We start from the raw sequence: 6,199 nt of genomic DNA on the forward strand, positions 1-6,199 counted from the left end.
TGGCTACTTTCATCCTCTCGGGAAAATGATCCTATGCGGTTGTCAGTCGCACGGCTAATCGTCTGGAGGCATCACCCATGGCTGATGGCTACATCCCATCCTCGTAGTGAAAACTAATGCTCACGCACTCTGTCACAGTACGGCTAATCACCGGTTGGTTCCCGCTCCTACTGGAATAGAATCCCTTGATTCTTTTGCGTCTGTCACTAACGCCCAGCAGGTTACAAGTTTGAAGCACGTCACAGTCATTCATTACCGGAATCCTACTCGGAATACCACAGACAAGGTTAGACTTTCCGGATTCCCAGGATCCTACTCGGAATACCACAGACAAGGTGAGACTTTCCGGATCCTCATAAATGCCGCCATCTATCTAGCTTATACCACGAAGATTCTGTTGGGGAATCTAAGAGATACGCATTCAAGCTCTGTTGCATGTAGAACGAAAGTGGTTGTCAATCACGCGCGTTCATAAGTGAGAATGATAATGAGGGTTACTTATCATCACATTCATCATGTTCTTGGGTACGAATGGATATCTTGGAATAAGAATAAGAGAGATTTGAATAAAAGATAATAGAACTTCATTAATACTTGAGGTACAGCAGAGCTCCACACCCTTAATCTATGGTGTGCAGAAACTCCACCGTTGAAAATACATAAGTAAAAGAGGTTCAGGCATGGCCGAATGGCCAGCCCCCTCAACGTGATCAATGATCTCTTAAGATGAAGAATAAAACAAAACTGAGACCAAAGATGTCTAATACAATAGATAAATGTCCTATATATACTAGACTAGCTACTAGGGTTTACATGAGTAAGTAATTGATGCATAAATCCACTTCCGGGGCCCACTTGGTGTATGCTTGGGCTGAGCTTGATCAATCCACGAGTAGAGGCATTTCTTGGCATCAAACTCCAGGTTATGACGTGTTTTGGGCGTTCAACTCCGGATCATGACGTTTTTCTGGCGTTTAACTCCAGACAGCAGCGTGTACTTGGCGTTCAACGCCAAGTTACGTCATCATTCTTCGAATAAAGTATGGACTATTATATATTGCAGGAAAGCTCTGGATGTCTACTTTCCAACGCCGTTGAGAGCGCGCCATTTGGAGTTCTGTAGCTCCAGAAAATCCATTTCGAGTGCAGGGAGGTCAGATTCCAACAGCATCAGCAGTCCTTTTGTCAGCCTTCTTCAGAGTTTTGCTCAAATCCCTCAATTTCAGTCAGAATTTACCTGAAATCACAGAAAAACACACAAACTCATAGTAAAGTCCAGAAATGTGAATTTAACATAAAAACTAATGAAAACATCCCTAAAAGTAGCTCAAACTTACTAAAAACTATATAAAAACAATGCCAAAAAGCGTATAAATTATCTGCTCATCACAACACCAAACTTAAATTGTTGCTTGTCCCCAAGCAACTGAAAATCAATTAGGATAAAAAGAAGAGAATATACTATAAAGTCCAAAATGTCAATGAATATTAATTTAATTAGATGAGCGGGACTTGTAGCTTTTTGCTTCTGAACAGTTTTGGCATCTCACTTTTTCCTTTGTAGTTTAGAGTGATTGGCGTCTCTGGGAACTCAGAATTTTGGATAGTGTTATTGACTTTCCTAGTTAAGCATGTTGATTCTTGAACACAGCTACTTATGAGTCTTGGCTGTGGCCCTAAGCACTTTGTTTTCCAGTATTACCACCGGATACACAAATGCCACAGACACATAACTAGGTGAACCTTTTCAGATTGTGACTCAGCTTTGCTAAAGTCCCCAGTTAGTGGTGTCCAGAGCCCTTAAGCACACTCTTTTGCTTTGGATCACGACTTTAACCATTCAGTCTCAAGCTTTTCACTTGGACCTTCATGACACAAGCACATGGTTAGGGACAGCTTGATATAGCCGCTTAGGCCTGGATTTTATTTCCTTAGGCCCTCCTATCCATTGATGCTCAAAGCCTTGGATCCTTGCTACCCTTGCCTTTTGGTTTTAAGGGCTATTGGCTTTTTCTGCTTGCTTTTTCTTTTATATTATTTTTTTTTCGCCATTTTTTTTTTCGCAAGCTTCCTTTTTCACTGCTTTTTCTTGCTTCAAGAATCAATTTCATGATTTTTCAGATCATCAATAACATTTCTCTTTGTTCATCATTCTTTCAAGAGCCAACAATTTTAACACTCATAAACAGCAAGATCAAAAATATGCACTGTTCAAGCATTCATTCAGAAAACAAAAATTATTGCCACCACATCAATATAATTAAATTAAATTCAAGAGTAAATTCGAAATTCATGTATTTCTTGTTCTTTTGAATTAAAACACTTTTTATTTAAGAGAGGTGAAGGATTCATGGAATTATTCATAATCTTTAAGGCATGGTTACATACTAATGATCATGAAGTAAAGACACAAAACATAGATAAACACAATATTAAAAACGAAAAACAGAAAGAAAATAAAGAACAAGGAATGAATCCACCTTTAGTGGCGTCTTCTTCTTGAAGGACCAATGATGTTCTTCAACTCTTCTATGTCCCTTCCTTGCCTTTGTTGCTCCTCCCTCATTGCTCTTTGATTTTCTCTTATTTCTTGGAGAATGATGGAGTGCTCATGATGTTCCACCCTTAATTGCTTCCAATATTTGTGTGGAGGACAACTTATCCCCTGAGGTATCTCAGGGATCTCTTGATTTGCAGCCACATGTTCTAACCAACTGAGCTATTCCAGCTTATATATAAGTCTTTCCATCTCCCAAGACTCAGAGGTGGAAGCTTTTGTCTTTCCTTTGAGGTTTCTCTGGCCTTAGGTGCCATTAATGGTAATGGAAAAGCAAAAAGCTATGCTTTTACCACACCAAACTTAAAATATTGCTCGCCCTCGAGCAAGAAAAGAAAGAAGAGAAGAAGAAGAAGATGGAGGTGAGTGAGGGGAGATGGATTCGGCTATATGGGTGGGGTTGGGTGGGAAAGAGGAGGTTGATGTGAATGGTGAATGGGGTGATTGGGAAGAGGATTTGAGGTGATTGATGAAGAAGATTGGGAATTGTGACATGGGGAATTCAAATCACAAAAATAGGATTAGGAGGGAAGGTGGGAATATGGTAGGTGGGGATCCTGTGGGGTCCACAGATCCTGAGGTAGGGATCCTGTGGGGTCCACAGATCCTGAGGTGAAAAGAAATACCATTCCTTCACCATATAGGCATGAAAAATGCCTTCATGCATCATTCTGGCGTTCAAACGCCCATTGGTGCATGTTCTGGGCGTTCAACGCCCATGTGATGCATGTTTCTGGCGTTGAACGCCAGTTTCATGCTTGTTCCTGGTGTTCAGCGCCAGTTTGTCCTCTCTGTGCACCATCCTGGCGTTTAACGCCAGGTTGTTGCTTGTTTTGGGCGTTCAGCGCCAGAATGGTGCTCTGTTCTGGCGTTAAACGCCGGCCAGATGCACCTTCTGGGCGTTGAACGCCAGCCCGTGCGTCCTCCAGGGTGAAAAATTTTTTTCTTCTGTTTTTGACTCTGTTTTTAATTTTTTTGATTTTTTCGTGACTCCTCATGATCATGTACCTAATTAAGCACAAAAATAACAAAGAAACAAAATAAAATTAGATAAATAAAATTGGGTTTCCTCCCAACAAGCGCTTCTTTAATGTCAATAGCTTGATAGTGGCCCTCATGGAGCTAAAAGGTGATCAGGTCAATGTTGTATAGTCCCAACACCAAACTTAGAGTTTGGATATGGGGTCTTAACACCAAACTTAGAGTTTGGTTGTGGCCTCACAACACCAAACTTAGAGTTTGACTGTGTGGGCTCTTCTTGACCTTGAACTGAGAGAAGCTCTTCATGCTTACTCTCTTTTGTCACAGAGGGATGGCCATGTGCTTTAAACACAAGGTAGTCCCCATTCAATTGAAGGACTAACTCTCCTCTGTTGACATCTATCACAGCTTCTGCTGTGGCTAGGAAAGGTCTTCCTAGGATGATGCATTCATCATCTTCCTTCCTAGTGTCTAGGATTATGAAATCAGCAGGGATGTAAAAGCCTTCAACCTTCACTAGCACGTCCTCTACCATTCCATAGGCTTGTCTCAAAGACTTATCTGCCAATTGTAATGAGAACAAGGCAGGTTGTACCTCAATGATCCCCCAGCTTCTCCATTACAGAGAGTGGCATCAGATTTATCCCTGATCCCAGATCACATAGAGCTTTTTCAAAGCTCATGGTGCCAATGGTGCAAGGTATTAAGAACTTGCCAGGATCTTGTTTCTTTTGAGGTAGAGTTCTCTGAATCCAAGTATCTAGTTCACTAATGAGCAGGGGAGGTTCACTTTCCCAAGTCTCATTACCAAACAGCTTGGCATTCAGCTTCATGATAGCTCCTAAGTATTGAGCAACTTGCTCTCCAGTCACATCTTCATCCTCTTCAGAGGATGAATATTCTTCAGAGCTCATGAATGGCAGAAGGAGATTTAATGGAATCTCTATGGTCTCTAGATGAGCCTCAGATTCCTCAGGATACTTAATAGGAAACTCCTTCTTGCTTGAGGGACGTCCCAGGAGGTCTTCCTCACTAGGATTTTCGTCCTCCTCCTCCTTTGTGCATTCGGCCACTTTGATTAAATCAATGGCCTTGCACTCTCCTCTTGGATTTTCTTCTGTATTGCTTGGGAGAGTACTGGGAGGAGTTTCAATAACTTTCTTACTCAGCTGGCCCACTTGTGCCTCCAAATTTCTAATGGAAGATCTGGTTTCATTCATGAAACTGAAAGTGGCCTTTGACAGATCAGAGACTATATTGGCTAAATTAGAATTATTTTGATCAGAGTTCTCTGTCTGTTGCTGAGAAGATGATGGATATGGCTTACTATTATTCAGCCTATTGCGTCCACCATTGTTAAAGCCTTGTTGAGGCTTTTGTTGATCCTTCCAGGAGAAATTTGGATGATTTCTCCATGATGGGTTATAGGTGTTTCCATATGGTTCACCCATGTAATTAACCTCTGCCATGGCAGGGTTCTCAGGATCATAAGCTTCTTCAGAAGCTGCCTCTCTAGTACTGTTGGCTGCATGTTGCAATCCATTCAGATTTTGAGAGATTATGTTGACCTGTTGAGTCAACATTTTGTTCTGAGCCAATATGGCATTCAGAGCATCAATTTCAAGAACTCCTTTCTTCTGAGGTATCCCACTGTTCACGGAATTCCTCTCAGAGGTATACATGAACTGGTTGTTTGCAACCATGTCAATGAGTTCTTGAGCCTCTTCAGGCGTTTTCTTTAGGTGAATAGATCCACCTGCAGAATGGTCCAATGACATTTTCGAAAATTCAGAGAGACCATAATAGAATATATCTAATATGGTCCATTCTGAAAACATGTCAGATGGACATCTTTTGGTCAACTGCTTGTATCTTTCCCAAGCTTCATAGAGGGATTCACCATCTTTTTGTTTGAAGGTTTGAACATCCACTCTTAGCTTGCTCAGCTTTTGAGGAGGAAAGAATTTATCCAAGAAGGCAGTGACCAGCTTATCCCAGGAGTCCAGGCTATCCTTAGGTTGTGAATCCAACCATAATCTAGCTCTGTCTCTTACAGCAAAAGGGAAAAGCATGAGTCTGTAGACTTCAGGATCAACTCCATTCGTCTTTACAGTCTCACAGATCTGCAAGAACTCAGTTAAAAACTGATAAGGATCTTCAGATGGAAGTCCATAAAACTTGCAGTTTTGTTGCATTAATGCAACTAGTTGAGGCTTAAGCTCAAAGTTATTGGCTCCAATGGCAGGAATGGAGATGCTTCTTCCATCAAACTTGGACGTTGGCTTTGTGAAGTCACCAAGCATTCTCCTTGCATTATTATTATTATTATTTTCGGCTGCCATGTCCTTCTCTTGTTCGAAAATTTCTGAAAGGTTGCTTCTGGATTGTTGTAATTTAGCTTCTCTTAATTTTCTCTTCAGAGTCCTTTCAGGTTCTGGATCAACTTCAACAAGAGTGCCCTTTTCCCTGTTCCTGCTCATATGAAAGAGAAGAAAACAAGAAAAGAAAAAGGAATCCTCTATGTCATAGTATAGAGATTCCCTTATGTTAGTAGAAGAAGAAAGGGTATAAGAAAGAAGAAGGATGGATTCGGATTTTTGGATGAGGAGAGGTGAAGAGAGGTGTTAGTAATTAAATAATTAAATAGAAGAAGAAAAGAGA

At 41.0% G+C, this 6,199-nt stretch overlaps 1 non-coding gene across 1 annotated transcript; it reads left to right on the forward strand.

Annotated features, from left to right (window-relative positions):
- Positions 1-5,374: 5,374 nt before the first annotated feature.
- Positions 5,375-5,478, forward strand: LOC112798517 (small nucleolar RNA R71). The gene has a single exon (XR_003200127.1). It is a non-coding gene; the product is annotated as a small nucleolar RNA R71 (small nucleolar RNA).
- Positions 5,479-6,199: the final 721 nt, after the last annotated feature.

This window comes from Arachis hypogaea, chromosome 4 (assembly GCF_003086295.3).
Source record: "Arachis hypogaea cultivar Tifrunner chromosome 4, arahy.Tifrunner.gnm2.J5K5, whole genome shotgun sequence".
Classification (NCBI taxonomy): Eukaryota; Viridiplantae; Streptophyta; class Magnoliopsida; order Fabales; family Fabaceae; genus Arachis; species Arachis hypogaea.